Source organism: Sphaerodactylus townsendi, linkage group LG04 (genome assembly GCF_021028975.2).
Source record: "Sphaerodactylus townsendi isolate TG3544 linkage group LG04, MPM_Stown_v2.3, whole genome shotgun sequence".
Classification (NCBI taxonomy): Eukaryota; Metazoa; Chordata; class Lepidosauria; order Squamata; family Sphaerodactylidae; genus Sphaerodactylus; species Sphaerodactylus townsendi.
Window position 1 is genome coordinate 151,807,668 of NC_059428.1, and position 25,767 is coordinate 151,833,434.

The 25,767-nt window shown below is 47.9% G+C and overlaps 1 protein-coding gene across 2 annotated transcripts in view; it reads right to left on the minus strand.

Annotated features, from left to right (window-relative positions):
- Positions 1-2,416, minus strand: part of SLC29A4 (solute carrier family 29 member 4) — a 37,072-nt gene extending 34,656 nt beyond the window's left edge. For both annotated transcript variants that reach the window (XM_048493932.1, XM_048493934.1), the window contains exon 1: positions 2,243-2,416. The gene's annotated coding sequence lies outside the window, so the exon portion shown is untranslated. The remainder of the gene's footprint in view (positions 1-2,242) is intronic.
- Between the last annotated feature and the right edge of the window lie 23,351 nt (positions 2,417-25,767).

The following is a 25,767-nucleotide window of genomic DNA, read 5'->3' on the forward strand; positions in this document are numbered from 1 at the left end:
AGAAGAAGAAGAGTTTGGATTTATACCCCACCTTTCTCTCCTGTATGAAGACTCAAGGTGGTTTACAAGCTCCTTTCCCTCCCACTCCCCACAACAGACACCTTGTGAGGCAGGTGGGGCTGAGAGAGTCCCAAAGAGCTATGACTAGCCAAAGGCCACCCAGCAGGAATGTAGGAGTGCGGAAACGCATCTGGTTCACCAGATAAGCCTCTGCCACTCAGGTGGAGGAGTGGGGCATCAAACCTAGTACTCCAGATTAGAATCCACCTGGTCTTAACCACTACACCATGCTGGAGTGCCTTCCCCTTTCACTGGTCCAAGGTAGGGGCAGACAGTGATCTAGGTAGGCCAGTGGTGGCGAACCTTTGGCACTCCAGATGTTATGGACCACAATTCCCATCAGCCCCTTCCAGCATGGCCAATTGGCCATGCTGGAAGGGGCTGATGGGAATTGTAGTCCATAACATCTGGAGTGCCAAAGGTTCGCCACCACTGAGGTAGGCCAATGCAGAACAGAGAGAGTCCATCATGTCTGCAGACTCCACTCTACCACAATTATGCCATGCATGCAAAAAAAATTCTTATCTGGCCCCCAAACCTTGGTCTTCTCAGGCTCCCCTCATCCCCCCAAAAATCTCCAGGTATTTCCCAACCTGGTGCTGGTAACTCCAGATCCTGTGCAGAGAGACAGCCCCACTGTCTCCCACAGTTTCTGTACAGAAGCCCTTTGATTGATCTTCCACATGAGTTCACTTCTGGCTTGAAAACTGCGGCTTAAAATAAACATCCAGACACCTTGCAAAATAGGTTCCCCCGGGGACGGCTTCCTCCAGGGCAGCTCAGGAGAGAAAGCAGAGCAAGGAGAAAAGGAGATTGGGGGTGGTTGGAGGAGGAGGAGAGGCTTTGCTGCAAAGCCAGATTCCCCAGCGAAGCTAGCTCGAGATGCAAAGAGGCCCAGCAGCTCAGATATTCATGAATTACTGATGCCTGCGAGGAAACGAACGCGTCGGAGGATTTGACCAACGCGGCTCGCTTGTCTCCCCAGGGGGTGGCCCAAAGTTAAGCTTAGGAAAGTTTCAAACCAGGACCTTAATCAATCGCTTGGTTTCCGATGCTAAACAGCCTAGCCCCATTCCCTTGCGTTTCAAGCTGACGTCCCCCTCACCCCCCATTGTGGCCATGAGGGTCTCTGCAGGCATATGGTTGCCAGCTCTGGTTTGGGAAATTCCTGGAGATTTTTGGGAGGAGGATCCTGAAGGGGGCGGGGCTTGGGATGGCCCCCAGCAGGGTATAATACCATACACCTTCCAAAGTAGCCATTTTCTCCAAGGGAACTGATCTCTGCAGTCTACGGTTGCCAGCTCTGGCTTGGGAAATTGCTGGAGATTTGGGAGTAGAGTCTAGGGAACGGGGGGGGATTTGGAGAGGGTCCCCCACAGAGTATAATCCCATAGAGTCCAGCCTCTAAAATTGCCATTTTCTCTAGAGAAAGTTATCTGTGGCTCATTCCGCACATGCAGAATAATGCACTTTCAAACTGCTTTCAATGCTCTTTGAAGCTGTGTGGAATGGCAAAATCCACTTGCAAACAGTTGTGAAAATGGTTTGAAAACGCATTATTTTGCGTGTGTGGAAGGGGCCTGTGTGGTCCCCTGTAATTCCAGGGGATCTCCAATTCAGCCTGGAGGTTGCCAACTCTACTGTAACCCAAAGACCAGTTATAATTTTGGGAGATCGCCAGTCGCCGCCTGGAGGCTCACAAAGGTGAAATCTATCCAACACTATGCTAGGATTGTACTGGGCACGGCTAGAAAGGGGAGAAAAAGAAAGCTTATTTGCTAAAAAAAAGTTTCTTAGCACACCCTTTTCTGCCAAAAATCTGCACACGGGCCAGGTCACACCAATGTTAAAAGAAAAAGCGACAGTGTCAAACATACAAGCACACAAGGATAACTATACACAAATAAAAACTGTTTAAAAAGCAGTAAAAACGTGAAACAGACGGGAGGGGCGTGCCATTCGCTCATGACTCAGTCCCAGCGTTTTCCTGAATTTGCCCAGAAGCCACAGCAAACAATACAGTTGTTACATAGTAAATACTATTAACTCACCAGAGGAAATTAAGTGTATGCATCAGTGATTCTAAATGTGATGCCTGGGGCGTCCTGGTCCCTGCCAATGTGTTTCAAGGCAGCTGGTTCTTTCTTCACTGAAGTATCAAGGTAACCCTGGCTTTCCTTACCTTACTGGTGTGGAGACGACGCTTCAGACACACGTCCATTTTCTCAGGGAATGAGGTTGTCCATAAATCTGACAGTAACTCATCCACATTTCTGGCAGAAACTCCGATTAAAAGGACTTTTCAGCATGTGCGTGTATCTCTACGTGGAACGCCCACATCGCCCATCAACTGAGGAGCAGAAGGACATCCTGTGGGATGTAGGACAGGTAAATGCATGAATTAATGCACACACACACACTCACACACACACCCGGTAGATATTTTCCTGCTTCTACCATAAATCTCATCAATTCGACACCAAATTAGTATCTCCCTCCCCTGGGACAAAGGCAACGAAATCACGAATCTTACACTCTTCAAAGTAGCCCGAAGTCTGAAATCATTGCGAAGCACAAATATGCAGTGACAATGTCTGGTTAACAACTAGAAATTACACTCGGGCGAAAACGTTATTTTTTTAAGTATTCCACCTCAGAATTCTGAGGGCAACGCTTCCTCTTTGTGCAAAGACAAAAACGTCAAAAACATTTCATTCCTTCCTTTCTTTCTGGGTGGGTGGAGAACAGAGCAACCCTGCTGGAGGCCAAGATTCATTGCGTGGGAGAGGTGAACTTACGTGGGGTTTGTTGGCAATTAAATTCCGAGAGCCTGCAAGTGTCTACAGCAGTTCTGTGTCTCTCTGCTTCGCTGGCTGCTCAATTCATTTCTAATCTCATCTAAAAACAGATATTTCCTCCCCCTTACCTCTGCTGTTACATTCCTCTGTCTTCCTCTTGCTCCTTCTCGCTGCTCATATTATGCATTTATTTAGGAGGAGCAGTGGCACAGTGGTTAAGAGCAGGTGCACTCTAATCTGGAGAACCAGGTTGGATTCCCCACTCTGCCACTTGAGCTGTGGAGGCTTATCTGTGGAGGCAAACTTCTCAAGTAGAACTCCTCACCCGTCCTGGTCAAATGTCCTGACTGAACTGAGACCAGAAGTTCCCAGTCTTTTGCAACTGGCGGGCATCTTTGGTATCCTGACAGTGCAGCGGGCACAGCACCAAAACGGCTACTGTTGAAGGCGCAGCCAACCACAAAATGGCTACCCCCCAGGGGGGAAACACAAGACAGGGTGTAGTGGGAAAATATCAGGACCTGAGATAACCTATGCAACAATACAACAATAAAATCACAACAGTAAAATCCAGCAACAGTAAAACCATGATAAAACCCCATCCTAAAAACCCCAAAACAATTTAAAAACTCTTAAAAAGTATGTGGGATACTCTGAACTCAATGGGGCCACAGTGGTTCTAGCAACCATTTAAGAAACCACTGGATCTTGTATGAAATCATAAACTCTGCCTCCTTCGTTAACATACAAAGAAAACAATGCAGCGTCTACCCCCCCTTCTCCTAAAAGGCAGGTCTCGCACATTCAAACTGAGTTTATTAAACCATTTGAGCTTTGGCCTGTCACTTTGTACAACGCACCCCAAAAAGTGTTGGTTTCTTTGGGGACGTTTCTTCCCATCCATATTCTTTTTGCTTACCATTTTCTCTTGGGAGAAACTCCACCCCACCCTCCCACCCCGGAAATGCTTATGTCCGTACACATTAATATGTCCAGCCATAGATCCTTGCTGTCTTCCCAGCACTGGAGTGACAAACCGAGAAACAGATTGCGACACGGCTGGCTCCAAATTCCTCATTCAAATGCCTTGATGAATCTGTAAGATTACAGTATGGCTGTCAGAAAGTTTAGGGCATTAGCTGTATGTCAATGGAAGAAGCTAGCCATAAAAGGGTGGGGTGGGGCATTTCAGGAGGTCTAACTGGTCAAAGTCTCCAGCGAAAGCAGCCAGGGCAGAGCAGAGAGGCCACGTCAGTCTCCCGAAGTTGAGTCTTTACCTCCATCCCTAATTAGCGTGAAGGCTAATTCCATAGTGTAAAGATTCAGCGCTCTCTGCAACCAACTCAGCTCCTTAAACGTCTTACTGGGGATTTGCATAAACGGCAGCGAGAGGGGAAAGAGGCTTTGAGAAATGGCTCTGCGATATCAGGAGGGGGAAATATGTAAATGCGTTAAAGAGCTTAGTGGAGAGGAAGGGGGGGGGGGGAAGGAATCTGATAAAGGAATAAACCAGTTAAGAGAATGCATTCCTGAATGCGCTCCTCTATTTAAATCTCAACTTATGGAAAATCCTCCTAAGCCATCGCCAAATCACGTGGTGAGATTCCTAATTGAATAGCGTATTCATTACAAACATATACATCCTTCTGATGCGCGTCAAACGGATTAGCAGGGGAAAGAGCAGGCAGGAAAGATTAAGGTCTGTAGGTATCTATGATTTTGCTGGCATGAACAACCGCAGAGAAAATGACAGGAATTCAGACCTCTGCAGCCGACGCCAGCCGGTTATCGACAGAACCCCTAAAGCCTGTCTATTACGGAAAAAGGTCCCTCTTTGCCCTGCGATGCGTAGTTAAGGCATTGTAACCTCCGCATAAGGTGATGAGAGGTTGTTGTTATTGTTTTAAAAAACCTGGAGGCAAATTTGGGTGGCGGGGCCCCCGCGAATAGGCTAAGAACAACATCAGTGAGCAAATAGCTGAAAGATGTTTAATCAGTCCCGGAGCCCATGTGGAGAATGGTTGTCAGTTCCAGGCTGGGAAACTGTTGGAGATTTGGAAGGCACAGACTGGGAAGGCAAAGGAGCTCAGCCGGATAAAATGGCATGGAGTTCTCCCTCCACAGCAACCATGTTCTTTTGGACCGCTGCTCTCTGTCACTCGGAGACCAAGTGTAAATCTGGGAGCTGTGGAGGCCCCGCCTGGAAATTGACAAGCTTAGGGAGTTCCCTGTAAACCACTCCATCCGTTCCCTTGGTCCATCATAGAATCCTAGAGTGGGAAGAGACCAGAAGGGCCATCGAGTCCAGCCCCCTGCAATGCAGGGACACACAATCAAAGCACTCCCGACAGTGGGCCATCCAGGCTCTGCTTCGAGCCTCCAACGAACAACCTCAGAGGCAGCGCACTCCACTGTTGAAGCCAGAATGGTCTACTCAGGCTAGCAGCAACTCTCCAGGGTCTCAGGTGGAGTTCTTCCCCACCTCTTCCTACCAGATCCTTTTAGCTGGAGATACCAGGAAGGATCTGCATGCATGGAAACAGATGCTTCCAGTCAGGCCTGCTGTTTGCAAGTCTTATGCGTCAGGAAATCCACCCCCGCCCCTCCCCAAAAAACCCCAGCCCTCTCTTTCCACAACGTAATGCCAGAGAGACAGCCTAATGCAAATATCCCTAAATATTAAGTACCCAAAAAATGTTCCGGCATTCAGTCAGAAAAAGATCTTGATCGGACAGCTGCTCAAGCTGAAAACACACATGCGGCTGCGTATGCCAACCTGCTGACAGGGCCACCGGAACAACAGCAGTGAGCCAAAGAGTACACTGAGCTGTGCTCACAGATAACGCTGCAGCTCGACAACAGGACATCCATCTTCTAATCTGCGGCACCCACGGGTCACTCTGGAAGACAGCTTTTGTAGAAACGATCTCGTTCGAGAGCTGGACTCCCATTTGCAAATCAGCAACTAACAAGAAAGGTTCAGTGTTAAGGGGGGTCTGTTTGTGTGTGCCCGGGAAACCCAACAGCACCATCCAAACAATTATGGCTTATTTTATCAGCTGCATTATTTTTTCTCTCCCCCTTTTCTTCTCTGATTTGTTGTTAATTTTACGCTTTAGGTTGTAAATCGTGCCGTCCCACGTTATTCCCGAAGAGAGGTTGCCAGAGCAGAAATTCAGTAATAAACACAGGCGTGGAAACAACGACAGGTGAAACACAGAGAGTTTTTGCAAATCAGGGTTTGGAACCTCAGGATGACTCCTGTGCAGCCTGCAGAGATCAAATTAACCTCGCAAGGGCCACTGAAGGATTATGGTGGGCCCGGGACCCAGTTATTCCGCCCTTACATGCTACACAGGACAAGTGGAATGAGAGGGCATGGAGGAGGACAATTCAAGGTATTTTGTCACTCAAAGTGAGGGACAGCCATCACCTTCTGGCCTCCTGTCTCCACCAGCAGGTTCAAGTCAAGCCCCCGCATCAATATAACAGGCGGCCAGAAGAGATGCAAGCCCAGATGTGATGCTAGCTCCCTGCCATGCTGATAATGGTTAGGAATGAGTAGGGAAATTCCTGGGTAGGGAAATTCCTGGCAATTTAAGGGTACAGCCTGGGGATAGAAGGATTTGGGAGGGGAATTACCCCATTGTGACTTAATGCTACAGAGTCCACTCACCAAAACAATAATTTCCTCCAGGGGAACCGATTTCCATTGTCTGGAGAACAGTTATAATTCTGGGAGATCTCCAGCCCTCACCTAGAAGTTGGCAACCCTTACAGTATACCAGTGCCCCAAGTGGGTAGATTGAGTGCCCTGGCTAGACTGCAGATGCTAGATATGTCCTGTTTACTCTGTGCCTATAACACATTGACACCTGCAGGTCCATAGAGCAGCAACGGTCAAAATACGCAGGATGAATGACAAAATGGAAGAAGAAGAAGAAGAAGAAGAACAACAACAACAACAACAACAACAACAACAAGAACAAGAACAAGAACAAGAAGAACAAGAAGAAGAACAAGAACAAGAACAAGAACAAGAAGAACAAGAACAAGAAGGAGGAGGAGGTGGAGGAGGAGGAGGAGGAGAAGTAGTTTGGATTTATATCCTCCCTTTCTCTCCTGCAGGAGACTCAAGGGGGCTGACAATCTCCTTTCCTTTCCCCCCTCACAACAAACACCCTGTGAGGTAGGTGGGGCTGAGAGAGCTCAGAAGAACTGTGACTAGCCCAAGGTCACCAGCTGGCATGTGCTGGAGTGCACAGGCTAATCTGAATTTCCCAGATGAGCCTCCCACAGCCTCAGAAGAAGCCGGTAGAGCTGAGGGAATCCAAACTCCGGAGTCCCCTCAGATTAGAATGTACCCTGCTCCTAAAGAACATAAGAACAAAGCCAGCTGGATCCAGACCAGAAGTCCCATCCTGAGTCCAGCTCTCTACTGCACTACTTGGTGGCCCACCAGGTACGCCTTTGGGGGCTCACATGGTGGGATGGTGAGCATAATGGCCCTTCTGCTTGGCTGTTGCTCCCGATCACCTGGTCTGTTATGATGAGGCATTTTGCAATCTCAGATCAAAGAGAAGGGATCCAAGATTGGTAGCCATAAATCCAACTTCTCCCTCCATAAATCTGTCAGAAGTACCTTTTAAAAGAAGCTATCCAGGTTAGCAGTGGCCATCACCACCTCCTGTGGCAGCATATTTCCAAACACCAATCCTGCGTTTAGCATTGAAAGAAGTGCTTTCCACTTTTATTGAATCCCTAATTCTTCCCCTAGCATTTTTCAGTAAGATGCCCCCCCTGGTTCTAATATTGTGTGAAAGAGAGAAAAATTTCTCTCTGTCAAGCGGCTCTACCCATGCATAATTTTGTAGACTTCAAAGTCCTTATCCCCCCCCTCAGCCCGCCTCCTCCTCCAAAACTAAAGAGTCCCCAAGCGGCTGCAGCCTTACTCTCCCTCATAGGGAAGGTGCTCCAGTCCCTCAATCATCCCTTGTTTGCCCTTCTCTGCACTTTTTTCTATCTCCATCAATATCCATTTTGCACAGATGGTCACGGTGACCGAGAACTGGACACAATTACTCCAAGTGCCTGATTAGCACCACTGCTTTATATAAAGGGGCAGCAGCCAATCTTTGCAGTTTTATTATCAATTCCGCTTTTCCTAATGATCCCCAGCATAGAGTTTGCCCTTCCTTCGCAGCTGCCATGCATTGAGTTGGTATTCCCACATGGAACTATCGCTTCGACGCCCTCAAATCCACTTTTCCTGGTGCTGTGACTGATAGCACTTCCCTGTAAGCGATAGCCTTCGTGAAGTTTGGATTTTTTGCCCCTATATGCATCACTTTACATTTTGCTACATTGAACTGCATTTGCCATTTCTGAGCCCACTCACCTAATTTATCAAGGTCCGCTTGGAGCTCTTCGCAATCCTTTGTGGTTCTCACCACCCTCTTAACTATCCGCCACCACTGCTCCCTAAGGTTATCAAAACACTGCTCCCAAACGGTTGCGTACAGGCTCAGTCATGTGACGGCCCATCACCCTAACTAAGTCAGGAAAATTAATTAAACACGAGTGCGACAAGGAAAAAAAAACACACCCCAATCAATCAGAAGTCCTCAAGAGCAGGCAGGCGACAAACTCATTTGGTACAATTCATCAAAGCTGCACAAAGAACGCTAATATTATTCATGAACTCTAAAGGCCCAGTATGGTTCCAGTATGGTTGAAAGTCTCTATAATTATTTTGCAATTTAAAAAAAAGGGGGGGGGGTTGAGAAACAAGTTTCACCCCACCACCACCAAGCCGGAAGGCTTCGGGGTTTTTTATCCCCGACATCTGTCTGGCGCGAGTGTCATATTTGACAAAGTTCAGAGAAGAGGGACGCAAACCCACTGGAGGGTTTGGCGCGTGACACAGAATTCCTCCCTTGAAGTTCAGTGGCAGCTTTCCTTTTTGTACCTGAGCGAGGCTGAGCGCACTCTCCAAAGGCTGGCGAAGTTGCACCTGGGACAGGTGCACACGGGCTAAATAATTAATGCCATTCCAGAGCAAGGGCTTTTCAGTTGACTCAGCCGGCACTTCGGCGGCTCAAAGGAAGCGAAGAGAGACAGCTGTTCTCTTATGGCTGGATCCCCCCCAGCACATCCCCACTGGCTTATTGTTTGAATTATCGCTGCAAACACCCGCCAGCCACCGGTGGACTCCGTGCTGCACTTGACAGTACATCCCACATAATTAAGAGACGGGGCTGCCGCAACTCAAACAGCAGCGGAGCAACCGGTGGAGCTTTTCCTAAGATGCGAAAACATCCGAACACGGGTGGGGAAGCGCGCCGCATTTATCTGTCACGCAGCGGCTTATTTGCAAGCCAAGAGTTCGGAACAACCGACCTACAGTGCGCCAGATGCCAGTTCGGGCGATCTGGTCAGGATCCGGCCACAATGTAGCTCAAGACTCGACTCACAATGTGAGGTAGGGGAAAAGTGCCTTCACAATCACGCCTGTGTAAGAGATACAAGACCTATTGTGTCGTGGAGGCCTTGTCGACTTTGCAGATTAGAAACTGTATTTCAGATCTGTATTATAGGGGTGGCCAACTCTGGGTTGGGAAATTCTTGGGAGATTTTGGGGGTGTAGCTGGGGGAAGGTAGGATTTGGGGAGGGCTCTCAGCTGTATATATTCACACAGAATCCACCCTCCACAACAGCCATTTCCCCAAGGGAAACAGGTCTTTGTTAGCTGGACATCAGTTGTAATTCGGGCACATCCCAAGGCCTGGTCAGGAGGTTGACAGGCCTGGGACAAACGGATCTCTGTCAACTGGGATCACTTATCAATAATACAGAGAGATTTCCAGGCAGGCCCTGGAGGTTGGCAAAATTAACAACAAACTGGCTGCCACCACAAAATGGCTCCCATGGACAGGAGTAACAAAATGGCTGCCAAGAATACTGGGATGGGTCTTGACACCTTTTCAAGCCGCCAACCAAGCATTTGGAGACTGGGACATTCCCCTGGAGTCTTATGAAGCATCCTCAGACCCAACAAAGGGAAGGAACACAAGGACTGGCTCTTTGCTTTGGGGAAGAAAAGCCCCTCAGTCTGGCGACCCCCTGACCGCAGTGACTTACCCAGAGGGTTTCAACATGGAAGGCAATTGATGGGCGGAGTCATAGCAGCACCAGCGAGCCACACCCCACTTGCCTCTTGAGAAGCTCTGGCAGCAGGTTCAGGTGAAAGGGTAACCAGGTGTTGCCAGGCCCTGTTTGTCTTCAGGGCAGGAATGTGTTTGAAACAACAGAGAGATAAAAGGGTGGTCGGAGAAGAGAAGGGAAAACAAAGGCAAGAGGGGAGGAGGGGAGAGGAGGAGGACGAATTAGACTTTACGCTCCCCCCCCCACCCCGTCTCAGCCAGGGAAACCCGCCCTATCCTCCTCACACCTGCCAAGATCCAGAAAATCTATCTCAGGGGTTCCCAACACCTGCCGACACACTTCCTGTTGCTTGCCAAGCAAGTGGGGTTTTTGCTCAGTCAGACTTCTGATGGACCACTGGAGGCCTGAGCAACTGTCCAGATGTTTGTTTTAAACAACCCACAGCTCAGCCAGCAGCTGCCCCCATAGCCCAAGGATCTTCACTGCCTGACTGAAGGTACCAGAAGAAAATATTGCAACACAACTGTGTGCATTTTCAAAGGCTTCCTGTTCAGCAGAGCTTCTGCCTGAAACGCTGAAGAGTGACAGCGATGCATGCTCTTCCTCCTTGACATTTTGTGGTCAGCTCCGCCTTCTGTGGCATCTATTCCGAGGCTGGCTCCATCACCTGAAGCAACAGTTTTGTGGCCGCAGCCTGCCACTTACGCGGAGGAGTGGGGAATCGAAACTCGGTTCTCCGGATTAGAGTCCGCCGCTCTTAACCACTAGGCCGCGCAAGCAAACTAAATAACACAAGAGGAGTGATTCTGCACCAATACACTTCATCTGCCCCTACACGCAATTGGCAAGCACTGCTATTTATTTCAGAACATTTCTATGCTGCTTCTCCAGGAACCTGCCTGAGGAGGCTTACAAATTAAAAACAATAATTAAAAGATGTCCATTAAAACCCAGCATTTATTTTTTTTCCCCCCCTTAATGCCCATTTTTGTACAGGGCGACTTTCCAGTTCTGCTCGGTTGCACCGCTAAGCTTTCCTTTCCTTTTTGATGTCTCGCTATAAATATTAAATCTCACCTGCAGGGCACTCCAGAGGTGAGCAAAGCACTCTCTGAAATACCCTGACCGCTGCTGAAGAAAACACTAAAAATAACTACAAGCCTTTCTCGCGTCCCCTCCTCCGCCTCTTACCACATCCCTCTCTGCAGATAATTTTTTTTTACCAGGAAGGTTTGCTTCTTAGCGTAGGATTCCACCCACCCCCTCTTCCTAAGGCAATGAACGTTCCCTGGCGCTTTATCTCTCCCTGGCTTCGGTTTTGCTTCTTGTATTTTTACAGCAAATCAAAACAGCCTCATTATTACAGCAACAGCTTGCACGTCGCCACGGCGCACAGCGGGCAACTGAGCAGTTGAGAGTGCATCTGTTAATGCCGTGCTCTGATCTAGCAAACGTGCAGCAATATGGCAGGAGGGGAGGTTTTACGGCTGTGCGGAAGGGGCTGGGTGGCTTCCAGAGTCAAGCATCTCTGGAGAACGCGCCCGCATTCGACTGTTCTTATTTTGAATATTCTGGCTTCCGAGATTTCATTTCCTGCATTCCCTTGTGGGAAAGTCCAACAGCACATCTCTGAGCGGGCACAAATGTCATGTTCTGAACAGCAGTTACGGGATTGTGATCCTCCCCAACCTAACTTGCGTGCGTGCATGTGCAAAGTGTCAATTTGCAGATGACGTATGATGATGTCGTAGGGTTCTCAAAGCAAGAGACTAACAGAGGTAGTTTGCTATAGCCTGACTCTGTCGTAGCCACCCTGGTCTTCCTTGGTGGATCCCCGTCCATGGGTTTTGGCAGGGATAAGGCAAAGCTCTGGATTTGACCTCTGACATATAGCCAGCATGGTGGCGCATCCCCCGTGGCTCATGTACAGAGAAAAGAGCCAGGATCACTCATGTTCTCTTGCTCTTCTTTCTTGCCACAGGAAGTCAGATTATCCTCCTCCAGGGCAAGTTCTGGGTTTTGAAGGGCCCTGTGAAGAGAGCTGCCCTCTCTTCCTTTCCTACCACACCCCCTACATGCCCACCTTCCCTTCCCCCACATGCCTGTGTGTTCTTCCCTTGCCCATTTGTGAACTCCAAACTGCCCATGGTCATCCCTGCCTGCAGCCCTTTTCCCAGTAGTACTGGGGAGTGTGTGTGAGTAGCTGGAAACATGGTGGACTTGACAGCAAATCCCTAGCCCTTTTTGAACTGCAATCTTCTGATTGGTGGAAAACTACAGAAGCCAAAAAAAAAATCTTCTTTAGGCCTCTCCTTAGAATCCTTCTCTATGCACTCTGCAAATGAAATATGGCAATTCCTGACAAGGAGGCTATTAGACCAGGAATGCCGGCTGCTGCTGAGTGCAGCTAGGACATCTTGTTCCCCTTTGTACTCTGCAATTTATCCTGAAATTAGCTTGACAGCCAAATATTTATCCCAACTACCCGAGACTGGGCAGAGACGGGCCATTACTGGTGCTAGATGCAACGTATTCCCTTCTGCCAGTCTCCAGGGTCAACAGCTGAACATCCTGCTCAAAGATAGAAGCTGTGCATGCTGTCGGGACAGATTGAGGCCCCTGAGCACATCATGCATTCTTGTCCAAGGTATGCATTACCTGGACTTTCATTGCTTGTCCCTGCACTAGGGAATAAAATAGGTTGTTTGGAGCGTATGAAGACTATACACCAGCTGAATAACAGTGACAGTGGGATAACTGGCAAAACAGCTCAATTTCTGTTAGAGGCGGTCAAGATAAGATCATCAGGGAAACTCGTTCACCTTTTCTTTTCTGGCCTGATGTGATTTGTCCTGGTTGCAAGTTTTGCTTCAAGAACCATGTAGTTTTTTTCCCCTTGCTCTGTTTTGTACTTTGTTTTATTTCTCGTGGGTATGCCTAATAAAGGACAGTTGAAGTTGAGTAACTGAGGGGGGTTGACAACCATTAGCCTTGCTGGAAGCCCTGAGTACTGACGGTTAGTTGCCCCACCTCAGGGTATGGCGACCCTGTTCTTATCAGCCAACCTACTTGGCACTCTTAAAGGCAGCACGACAATCGGCAGTTGTTGCGCTGTGGCTTTCATTCCCTCGTGAGGCAGGCTGGCAGCCTTGCAGGAAGAAATGAAATAAATGGGCGTGGCTGAACCCTTGCCAGGGCTACTATACAGACAGCAACCTCCTGCCACACAGGACCCCTGCCTGAATTTGTGGTCTTCCCTGCTTTTATTTATGTTGCCCTGGGAAAATAAATTACAGAACAGAGTTTATCCCTGTTTCAATTGAGGTAGTGAGATAAAGCTATCTTGAATAATATGTTCATTTTGTTAGGGCATACATGGCGGCACTTGCAAGCCATGTCTGGACTATCCCTGTTTGGCACCTATGGGCACTGACGGAATTTTTAAGAATGGGTAACAGGTTCCACCACCAAATGGCCCCAGGTGGTGGCGCCAGTCGCAAATGGCTGACAGAGACATTAAAAAATGGTGGTAAATTCTAGGCCAAACCACCTTCTACAGCCGTGGTGGCGAACCTATGGCACTCTAGATGTTCATGAACTACAATTCCCATCAGCCCCTGCCAGAATGGCCAATTGGGCTGATGGGAATTGTGGACCATGAATTTATCCTGGAGTGCCATATGGGTCACTTCCTACTGTCCCTACTGTCAATCGACAGCAGATACTTTTAAATGGGCCCTTCCTAAAGGCCCAAACCATCCTCCTCAGAAACTGTAGAAGAAAGGCAGGATGGGTTCTTTGGTTTGGGGAAGACACACTGTTTGGTTTCATTTCCAAGGAAAGTGGAGAGCTTTCAGCCAGCAGGGAGGGAGAGGCTGCCAAGAATAATGAACTTTCAATCCACTTTGCAGCTGTGCGGAATAGCGAAACCCACTTGCAAACAATGGTGAAAGTGTATTGAAAGGGCATTATTCTGCATGTGCGGAAGGGGCAGGGGCGAATCTAGGCAAACTGGAGCCCGGGGACAAAATCTGAGTTTGGTGCCCCCGCCCCAGGTATGGACGACCACCCTCCCCCACAACGACCAAACAATGATTTTTTTGTACCAGCTCACAAAACACCTCCCACCACCAGCAAAGGCATACATGGCTCTCCCCCACCAGCAACTCTGCTTTCCCTAGTTTTGTCCCTCACACCAACCCCTATGAGGGTAGGTTGTTAGCTTACTCAGAAACTAGCTCCAAGCCAGTGCAAGTGGGAGTGCTTTTAATGTAAAATCTCTCACAAATCCACCGCCCCATCCAGAGTTGGGGCCTTCCCCAAAGGCCGAGAAGTTTGAACAAAGAAAGAAAATCAGAGGGGAACAACTGTGAGTTGGCTGAAGTACTATGGATAGCAGGCTTTCCCCATTTATCTTTGTGGATCCTGATGTGGGGTAAAATCTCCTGCCACATTGAAGTGCCTCTACCTATACTCTACTCATTTTAAAACAAGTGTCAAGGGTTCCAGTGTTCTTTGTTACCAGACAAACCTGTGAGTAGAAGGGGGTGGGTGGAGGTATTTTTTAGAAACAGTGTTTATCATTCCACACGCAAACTCCCATGGCATTTGGGTAGGGGCGACCAGCAGAGATGCAGAGGACCTTCTAAGGAGTTAAAGCGCGTAAGGGGACTGGGCGGCCCTACCCCAAAGCCCCAGAGTCTGGGTGTGGGAGCCATGGCTTCTGAGAGCATGGATGGCCCCACAGCTGACAGGGAAACCATAAAGTGGGGGCTTGATGGGGGTGGAAAAAGGAAAACCAGGTCTTGCCCCCCAGTGCTGGCTGGAGGCATGTGGGGCAGGGGTGGAAGAAACTCTTGTCTTACCCTGGGCATCATTTTTTCTGCCAGTGTAATGCCTCACTAGAGTTTTTTTCACTTGACAGTATGCTGAGGAATGGGACTGCTGTAGCGCTCACAAAGGTCTGCTCAGGGGAGTTGGTCTGATGTATTTGGCACAGCTAATTTTGGAAACTAATTGCTGGACTAGATGGAGATAGGTCCCCTCTTGAAGGCCAGAAGAGTGGGCTCCACCACCACATGATGCAAGAAGATGAGACCTCGTACTTTTTTTGTCAAAGAAACCAAAGCAGCTTCGAGGAAGGGAAAAGCAATGGATGTTTGACCAGATTCCTAAAATATTTTTTGCACTACAAAATTGACTTTCTATCAGAGCTTCTATTTTGCTTTGTTGACCAACCCTGTCCCCTCCAAAATTAAGCAACCAGCCACTGCTCTGGAGAGGGACCTGCTCCCAACACCCATTGGCAACAATCTGTCTAAAACAAACATTCAAAGAGGAATCTAGGGGCCACTCCATAATTGATGTTATAGGTAATTTGAGTGCTAAGAATTAATACGGCAAAGAGATGAATGAATGTGCCCTTTTTCCCAGCCTGAGTGGCATCTAATATTATGGAAAACTGGGTTTTGATTCCCTTACTCCTCCACATGAGTGGTGGACCCGTATCTGATGAACTGGATTTGTTTTTTTCCCCCTCCTACACATGAAGCCTGATTGAGGTGACCTTGAACTGGTTCTCTTTTAGGACTCTCTCAGCTACACCTACTTTACAAGGTGTCTGTTGTGGAGAAAGGAAGGAAGGGGAGTTTTACCAGAAGCTAACAAGTACCTTCCAGCACCTCTCCCACTTTCTTCCTCTCCCTCTTTTCCTGCCTCACAGCTTGGGGTGAGGTGGGAACGAACAAAGGGGTGGGGCATCAAATTCACTCCTGCAGATTGTGCAGCCCACAGCAACAAAGTTAAAGCCAGGCTCCACTTTACCCCATATTAGGGCTAAATTCACAATTTGCAAAACAAGATTTGGGAATAGAAGGAACAGATTTGGATTCATACATTGCCTACAAGGAGTCTCCAAACAGCTAACAAGAGCACCCCTTTCCCTCTCCCTTGTGGGGCAGACAAAGTAGGGCATCAAACTCACTCTGCAGATTACAGCCCAACCCACAGCAAAGGGATTAAGAACCAGGCAGCTCCATCCCCCACCCAATGTGGGAGCTATTCACAATTTGCAAACAAAATTTTAGGAATAGAAGAAGAACAATTTGGATTCATACATTTGCCTATAAGGAGTCTCCAGAGCAGCTAACCAAAACCACCCCTCCTTTCCCTCTCCCCACAGCAAGCACCTTGTGGGGCAGAGAGAGTGGAGGCATCAAACTCAGCTCACAGATTACATCCTCAGCCCCACAGCAAAAGTTAAGAAGCCAGGCTACCCCATACACACTTAATCCAAGACCATTCACTATTGCAAACAAGATTTTATGGATAGAGAAATGCAGTTTGGATTTACATTACCTTTAAGGAGTCTCCAAACGGTTCACAAACGCCTCCCTTCCTCTACCCACAACAAACACCTTATTAGGGCAGGGATTGCCTTCCTAGCCAGCCTATGGACTTCTCCTGTGCTGGCTGGCTGCCCGATCTGCTAGGGAGAGAGGCTTGAGAGCAACATCAAGGACTTACTGGAGAATAAGGCACTGCACTCACAAGAGGGAGGAAGCGGAGAGCTCTCCCGTCCCTCCTCCTGGAGACACAATGGTGTTCTCCCTTCCCTCTGGACACTCAGGGCCACCTGCGTGGCAGTGAAGTGGGGCTATATCAAACTTCCTTAATTTTTTCAGCAGCAGCTTCCTACCAGATGCCGAGACTTGCTTGGAGGCTTCCAAAATCGAAGTCCTAACGTGAGGATGTTTAGAGCTACGTGACACAATGGTCACTTTCCAAGGGGACAAGAGGGGTACCCCACTTGTCCCACTAGGCAGAAATCATGATGGGGAAGGGGGCAGAATCTAGGCAAACTGGAGCCAGGGGACCAAAATCTGAGTTTGGTGCCCCGCTTGGGTATGGGCAGCCACCCACCTCCCCACAACGACCAAACAATGATTTTTTGTACCAGCTCCCAAAACACCTCCACCACCAGCAAAGGCATACATGGCTCTCCCCCACCAGCAACTCTGCTTTCCTAGTTTTGTCCCTCACACCAACCCCTATGAGGGTAGGTTGTTAGCCTCAGAAACAGCTCCAAGCCAGTGCAAGTGGGAGTGCTTTTAATGTAAATCTCTCACAAATCCACCGCCCCATCCAGAGTTGGGGCCTTCCCAAGGCCGAGAAGTTTGAACAAAGAAAATCAGAGGGGAACAACTGTGAGTTGGCTGAAGTACTATGGATAGCAGGCTTTCCCCATTTATCTTTGTGGATCCTGATGTGGGGTAAAATCTCCTGCCCATTAGTGCCTCTACCTATACTCTACTCATTTTAAAACAAGTGTCAAGGGTTCCATTCTTTGTTACCAGACAAACCTGTGAGTAGAAGGGGGTGGGTGGGTATTTTTTAGAAACAGTGTTTATCATTCCACCGCAAACTCCAGGCATTTGGGTAGGGGCCCAGCAGAATGCAGAGACCTTCTGAGTTAAACGTGGGGACTGGGCGGCCCTACCCCAAAGCCCCAGAGTCTGGGTGGGGAGCCATGGCTTCTGAGAGCATGGATGGCCCAGCTGACAGGGAAACCATAAGTGGGGGCTTGATGGGGTGGAGAAAACCAGGTCTTGCCCCCCAGTGCTGGCTGGGCATGGGGCAGGGGTGGAAGAAACTCTTGTCTTACCCTGGGCATCATTTTTTCTGCCAGTGTACTCTAGGTTTCACTTGACAGTATGCTGAGAATGGGACTGCTGTAGCCTCACAAGGTCTGCTCAGGGGAGTTGGTCTGATGTATTTGGCACAGCTATTTTGGAAACTAATTGCTGGACTAGATGGAGATAGGTCCCCTCTTGAAGGCCAGAGAGTGGGCTCCACCACCACATGATGCAGAAGATGAGACCTCGTACTTTTTTTGTCAAAGAAACCAAAGCAGCTTCGAGGAAGGGAAAAGCAATGGATGTTTGACCCTAAATATTTTGCACTACAAATTGACTTTCTATCAGAGCTTCTATTTTGCTTTGTTGACCAACCCTGTCCCCTCCAAAATTAAGCAACCAGCCACTGCTCTGGAGGACCTGCTCCCAACACCCATTGGCAACAATCTGTAAAACAAACATTCAAAAGAATCTAGGGGCCTCATAATTGATGTTATAGGTAATTTGAGTGCTAAGAATTAATACGGCAAAGAGATGAATGAATGTGCCCTTTTTCAGCCTGAGTGGCATCTAATATTATGGAAAACTGGGTTTTGATTCCCTTACTCTCCACATGAGTGGTGGACCCGTATCTGATGAACTGGATTTGTTTTTTCCCCCTCCTACACATGAAGCCTGATTGAGGTGACCTTGAACTGGTTCTCTTTTAGACTCTCTCAGCTACACCTACTTTACAAGGTGTCTGTTGTGGAGAAAGGAAGGAAGGGGAGTTTTGAAGCTAACAGTACCTTCCAGCACCTCTCCCACTTTCTTCTCTCCCTCTTTCCCACACTTGGGGTGAGGTGGGAACGAACAAAGTGGGGCATCAAATTCACTCCTGCAGATTGTGCAGCCCACAGCAACAAAGTTAAAGCCAGGCTCCACTTTACCCTATTAGGGCTATTCACAATTGCAAAACAAGATTTGGGAATAGAAGGAACAATTTGGATTCATACATTGCCTACAAGGAGTCTCCAAACAGCTAACAAGAGCACCCCTTTCCCTCTCCCTTGTGGGGCAGACAAAGTGGGCATCAAACTCACTCTGAGATTACAGCCCAACCCACAGCAAAGTTAAAACCAGGCAGCTCCATCCCCCACCCAATGTGGGAGCTATTCACAATTTGCAAACAAAATTTTGAATAGAAGAACAATTTGGATTCATACATTTGCCTATAAGGAGTCTCCAGAGCAGCTAACAAACACCCCTCCTTTCCCTCTCCCCACAGCAAGCACCTTGTGGGGCAGGAGATGGGGCATCAAACTCAGCTCACAGATTACATCTCAGCCCACAGCAAAAGTTAAGAGCCAGGCTACCCCATACACACTTAATCCAAGACCATTCACTATTGCAAACAAGATTTTATGGATAGGTGCAGTTTGGATTTACATTACCTTTAAGGAGTCAAACGGTTCACAAACGCCTCCCTTCCTCTACCCACAACAAACACCTTATTAGGGCAGGTTGCCTTCCTAGCCAGCCTATGGACTTCTCCTGTGCTGGCTGGCTGCCCGATCTGCTAGGGAGAGAGGCTTGAGAGCAACATCAAGGACTTACTGGAGAATAAGGCACTGCACTCACAAGAGGGAGGGCGGAGACTCTCCCGTCCCTCCTCCTGGAGACACAATGGTGTTCTCCCTTCCCTCTGGACACTCAGGGCCACCGTGGCAGTGGTGGGGCTATATCAAACTTCTAATTTTTTCAGCAGCAGCTTCCTGAATGCAGACTTGTGACCAAAATCAGTCTGCATTGAGGATGTTTTAGAAACCCCCGCATTGACTACAATGGATGCACCCGGGGGACAAGGGGGTACCTTGTCCCTGACAGAGAAATCGCCAGTGGGAAGGGGCCTTAGAGATGTAAAAAAGACTGCTTTTATGGTTACAAAGAGCGCACACAGCCGTGACTCAAGTGCCCGAGATAAACTCATGCACTTACTCGGTCAGTCAGCTGGTAGGGAACAACTCCAAGTCCTCCACTTCCACTGAAGATTTTATCCCCGAGGCTCAAGAAGTAGGTTGAAGTATGTCCCGTGGAAACTACGCTAGAAGGTCCTGCTCCGTTGTATAAGACAATGTTGTTTCCTTGTGCTAAATATCACAAATACAACTTTGAAATCTATTGTATGGGATTCCAGACTGAGAACCCAGCTCTCTAAGAATGGAATGGTAGGCCAAACATAACCACAGCAGGTTAGTCTCCCCCAATTAAAAGTGACATGAGAATTAAGAGGCCCTTTACCTAGTTGCTGCAATTTTTTCCTGAAAAGTGGACTCACAGAAAAAAAAGTATATGTTACCTATATACCAAGACTCATCATTATGATTCATCCCTTTATTTATTGACTTTTACTAAAGTTATTAATTGCCTCTCTGTTAAAAAGCACTCAGGTTGCAGTTTGCAACCAATAAAAACGTAAAAGAACCCAGACAATAAAAAAATATCGATAGTGTGCTAATAGCCAGCCAAAGTGGTACTCCGCTTGTGGTAGAAAATGCTAGTTTTTGGTCTTCTAGGTGGAAGAGGTACAAAACATAGGTGGCTGCCCTATAAATGCCAAGCAACACCACTGAACCATATGTCCAGTTTAGCACTTTGGCTACCAGCATCTCTGGGTCCCACAGTGAGAAGGGTCTCTGCTTGCAATCGGAAATCTTTTCCTTAAGTGAATGGGCGCTAAGATTTGCTCACCTCTGGAGTGCCTTGCAGGTGAGATGCAAAGCATGTAATCAGTCCACCGCTGAACCAAATTAGAGGAGAAAGCTTTAGAGAACAGGGTCCCTAATGTGATCCCCCACCCCCCGTGGTGTTTCCAAAAAGTGGGCATGGCCAGTAAAGGTAATCTGGGTATGCATTTTAGTGACCTTAAACGAAGAAGAGGAGTTTGGATTTATATCCCCACCTTTCTCTCCTGTAAGGAGGCACAGAGGGGCTTACAATATCCTTTCCCTTCCCTCCCCCCCACAAACACCCTGTGAGGTGGGTGGGACTGAGAGAGCTCCAAAGAGCTGTGACTAGCCCAAGGTCACCCAGCTGGCATGTGTTGGAGTGCACAAGCCAATCTGGTTCACCAGATAAGCCTCCACAACTCAAGTGGCAGAGCAGAGAATCAAACCCGGTTCTCTAGATTAGCATGCACCTGCTCTTAACCACTACACCATACTGAGGCCACCTTGAACTGGCTACCTGAAACAGACTTCCCTAGAGATCAAATTCAGGCCGTGAGTAGAGATTTTACTGCAGCACCGCAGTTTACCGCTCTGTGCCACGGGGCTGTTTTCTAATACATATGAAGGCCTTGAATTCATTCTAATGCGCCTACTTTTTTTGTTTACCACTAAATATGTACAAATGCATACATGGAGGTTTTTTAATTTCTTCATTCCCTGCTACAGAACATCTCGACCCGCTGAGCTTCTGTTTCCCTCCTCTGTTAAAGTATTTAAGCCTGGACGTGTCTTTGAACGAGCCTTATGAAGACAGCATTATATTATAAATCCATTTATACCGATTTGATTCTTGTGCCGTTTCTCAGAGTTGGAATGATTTTTAAGCTGGCCACTTCTGCTTTTATATACGTATATTTTTAACTGCTGGTTTCATTCTGCTTGTGTTTGATTTTCTGCAGGGTCCACTCTGCTGAATGGAGTGCATCTTCCTGGGCATAACGCAGCATTCTAACCCATTATTTTCCATAATCATCACCCACACCTCCCTCCCCCCAAACAAACCAATATCAACCATCCTTTTAGTAATATGTAGGTAGGTGCGCACTCCACTGCACCCAGGCTCCCACTGAGAAAATTGGCACTACAGGTCACGGTATGCGTTTAAGTAATAATTAAAAACCACCACAATGACACCGAGTGATCCCTAATTAAAAAAGCAAAATAGCAAACATAATGGAAATAGATCGGAACATAAGAAGGGGGAGTGGGGGGAAACGGGGGGAAATCAATTCATTTCTCTGCGCACATTTCCAGTTTCAAACGTTATTTCACAACTGAGGGGCGGACAAAAGCGATTGTTTGCACGCTGACCTCTTGAAATGCAAATCGCCACTCTTCTGGGAACACATGAAAGGCTGCTTCAAAATATGAAGTTTTAAAAGCCTTCCAGTTTTCTCCCTCCCACTATGTTAAGCAGCTTCCTCGGAAAGAGGAGTGGCAAGAGAGAGGAGACGGCAGCCATTTCCCTTGGCTTGCTGCGAGGCCTCTTCGTTTCTGCTCTGCTCTTCAGTTGCCTAGGCTGCTCCACGTAACGGCACTAAGTTGGCACGTGGGGCTCACATTGGGTGGGAAACCTCTGGCCAAGCACTTTGGGTCTTTTGTAACATGCAACTGAAATGTCACATGTGGCACCTTCAGCTTTTACAACCTGGAGTAGGAAGACCAAAGGGTTACCAACTCAGGGCAAAGAAAACATCTCCACAAAAGAAAAATTAGTTACCCAACCGTGGCCAGGCTGACCTAACCTTACACTGTTCTGAACGACCGGTTGATTTAGGTCCAATATATCCCAGAAGCCACCCAATCTACAATGCTGACGAACGCTGTTGAAGAAGCAAGTAGAGGCAAAAACAGCATTCTACCAACTCTACTTTAACTCAACTTATCTATGTAGATCTATACTATGGTTACCTCAAGACTGGACTACTGTAATGCTTTCGGCAGGGGTCTGCCTTTATAGTGCAGAGTTAAGATGGCCGCTCTTGTGGAATTTGAAACTCCTGATGTTATTCTCACTCGCTTCCACGGAAGAGCAATCTGGCTCGAACACAAATCTCTCCTGCAGCTGATACTGATTAGCTTGCAAGGACCTGGCGTTTGGCAGAGACCTTTACTGCCCGTGGTGCAACTGGATCCTAGATGTTAAGAGAATAAGGGATAAGACATGAGCTCTACGCTCCTTGAAGCAGCGAGAAAGAAAGGGGGCAGTGTCGAAGAGCAGACTTCTCCTCAGTTCAGTTATTTACTGTGCATTTGTTTTTGGAGCTGGTGTCAAGAGAAGGCAGGAGTCCAGGGTAATGCCTGAAAGGTGCTTTAGTCTTTGGCAATATTCTGTACGGGGCAGGATCTGCGCCTCAAGGGACTAGAACGCTGGGAGCAGGAGATGCCTTTCGTTCTCTCTTAGCAGTCAGGAGCAGAGGCTGCAAGGGAGAGTTTGAAAGGGCAGCAAGGAAAGATGGAGGACGCAGAGAGGAGAGATAAATAACGGCCCGGGGGTGAAGGAGCCTGAAAGGTTTGCATATTGATTTGCAATGGCCAGCCTGCCCTTTTGGCTGCAAGCCTCCATTCCAATTTCAAAACATCCTATTAAACGCATCCTAATTTTAGATAGCTGATGCTAGCAGAAACAACTTGAAGAGGACCGGATTTGGCGGTGAGTTCTGTAACCCCCAAGGTTGTGGCGAAGTTAACCAAAGCTGTGGATTTCTCCCCTGCCCCCTAATTTGTTCTAGGTCCTGCTCCTGCCTCACAATTTAAGTTAGGGCAACGATGCGTGTTTCTGTAAACCCTGGATGACAACGGAGGTTCAGCGACTTTTGCATGACAGGAATATTGCTTTCAGATCTGGTGATGAGGCAAAATACAGTGCGGCGAGAGCCAGTCTCAAGAGAGGTATTAGACAAGCCAAGATGAGTTATAAGAGAAAAATTGAGGATTATTTTAATAATAACAACATGAGGCAGGTGTGGCAGGGGATTCAACAAATCACCAATCATAAACCTAAACCAGGCTGACATCTCTAGTAGATGGGGATTGCTTCTTCTCTGGCAGAGCAGCTAAATCACTTTTTTGCCCGCTTTGAAACAGGTTTATCAGAAGGAGATGACACACAGCCACTAGGTGATTGCAGCTCACACCTCACTGTGGAGGAACATGAGGTGGGGAGGCAAGTTTTGAGGGCTGTGAATCCAAGGAAGGCTGCTGGACGGATGGTATTCCCGGTCGAGGTGTTAAAAGGAATGCAGCTAACCAACTGGCTGGTGTTTTACTGGGATCTTTAATGCGATCTCTATCCCAGTCCCACCCATCCATCATCTTGTTTACGAAAGCTTCCACCATTGTTCCACTACCAAAGAGATTTCCTGCTGACCGTCTTCAGGATTATAGACCAGTGGCACTCACCCCCATCATCATGAAGTGTTTTGAAAAACTGGTCCATAGGCATATTAGTTCTTGCCTTCCAGATACATTTTGATAAACATCCAGTTAGCATACTCGGACTAATAGATCTCACAGGAGGGGCATGCCATTTGCCATTTAGCCTCCCACACTGCTTTGACGCATCTGGAACATCAGGGGAATTGTAATGTGCGAATGCTTTGCGGACTTTAGTTCCGCGTTACAATACAATCTCGCCACAAGAGGCTAACTGGTGGCTTCGTGGATCTTGGACTCTCACATTCAATCTGTTTTGTGGATTAGGGACTTCTTGTCTGGGCCCGTTCCCAGAGGGTTAGCGACTGGGAAATCCCGAGGGTTTCCCTCAGTTCTTACTCCTAAATATGGGCGCCACAGGGCTGTGTGTTGAGTCCTTTACTGTTCACCAGCTATACATATGACTGTACTCCTGTCTATCCTTAAGTAACACCATTATCAAATTTGCTGATGACACAGCCCGGTGGTGGGGCTCATCTCTGGAGGATAGGTCTGCCTATCCGGAATAGAAGTAGGACCGACTGCTCTCCATGGTGCAGGGGAGAAAATAACCTGGTTCTGTAACACTAACAAGACAAAGGAGCTCATAGTGGACTATAGAAGGAATAGCTCAGAAATTCAGCCCTTGACTATAAATGAAGATCCAAGTGGAAGCGGGTGGCTAGTTTTAAATTTCTAGGCGTTATGATTAAAGAAGGACTTGACCTGGGGCGTACAGACTGCGGTGGTTAAGAAAGCCCAGCAAAGACTGTACTTTCTGAGACTTTTAAGGAAGCAACAACTAGATGGAAAACTTCTGGTGTCCTTTTACCGCTGTGCTATAGAGAGTGTCTTAACCTACTGCATCTGTGTATGGTTCTCCAGTTGCACAGTGGCGAATAGGAAGGCGCTCCAAGGGGTGATCACTACTGCACAAAGGATTATCGAGCTGCCCTCTTCCCTCCTTGCAGAAGAAATCTATAATTCCCGAAGCCTAAATAAAGCCCAAAATATTCTGAGGGACTCGTCTCATCAGCAGCACTCTCTTTTCAAACTGTTACCATCTGGCAGACGATACAGGGCTCTCAGAACTAGGACAAAGAGGCTTAGAGACAGCTTCTACTCTAGAGCTGTGGCTATGCTAAACTCCGCTGCTTCATATTGATGTATTTGGGGCTGTGTAGGGATGGGTGGAGGAAGGGGAAGTGAGGATGATGTATGAGTCTGAAATTGTGTGCATCGAGGAATGCTGCTGTAAATTTCGTTGTGCGTGCACAATGACAATAAAAATGCTTATGTTTACCTCCCCACTCCATTCTCTCGTACCAGCATTAGGCAAAACCTCCTTTCCTTCAGATTGCCCCACCCCACCCCCACACTCTCTACCTTTTTCTCCAGACCCCTCTTTCCTCTAAGCGGCATTTCTCAGAGGTGCCTGGATTAATTTAGCTGCATTCCCCCCCCAACGCAAGAAGCCAGAAGACGATTACCATCTAGTGGCTGCAAAATGAACACCAAGGATTAAGTCTGGCAGGTTCGGCCTGCTTAATACGACCAGAAAAATACTCTTCGCTCTTCATAAAGAACTCGACGGGCCCTTGCCAATCAGCAGGGCAGTGAAAACGGAGCTTCCCCAGCAATGAGATTTCCGCATAAGTGAAGGCACCCATTGGAAAAGAAACCCTATACATACGTTAAGAAGAGCCCTTTAATCAAATGGCCCCAAAATCACTGAACGATGTTGTTGCCTTCCCAAAACCACAGGATGTTGAGGGATAAAATGCATTTTGGAGAGGACCCCCCCCCCCCAATGATATTCCCATTGGGGAACCCCAAATAAACTTCCAGAAAATTCCACAGCTCCCCAGAGCACACTATCCCAACACAATCTACATGCCCAAGGACCATCTCTCTCTCTCTCTCTCCCA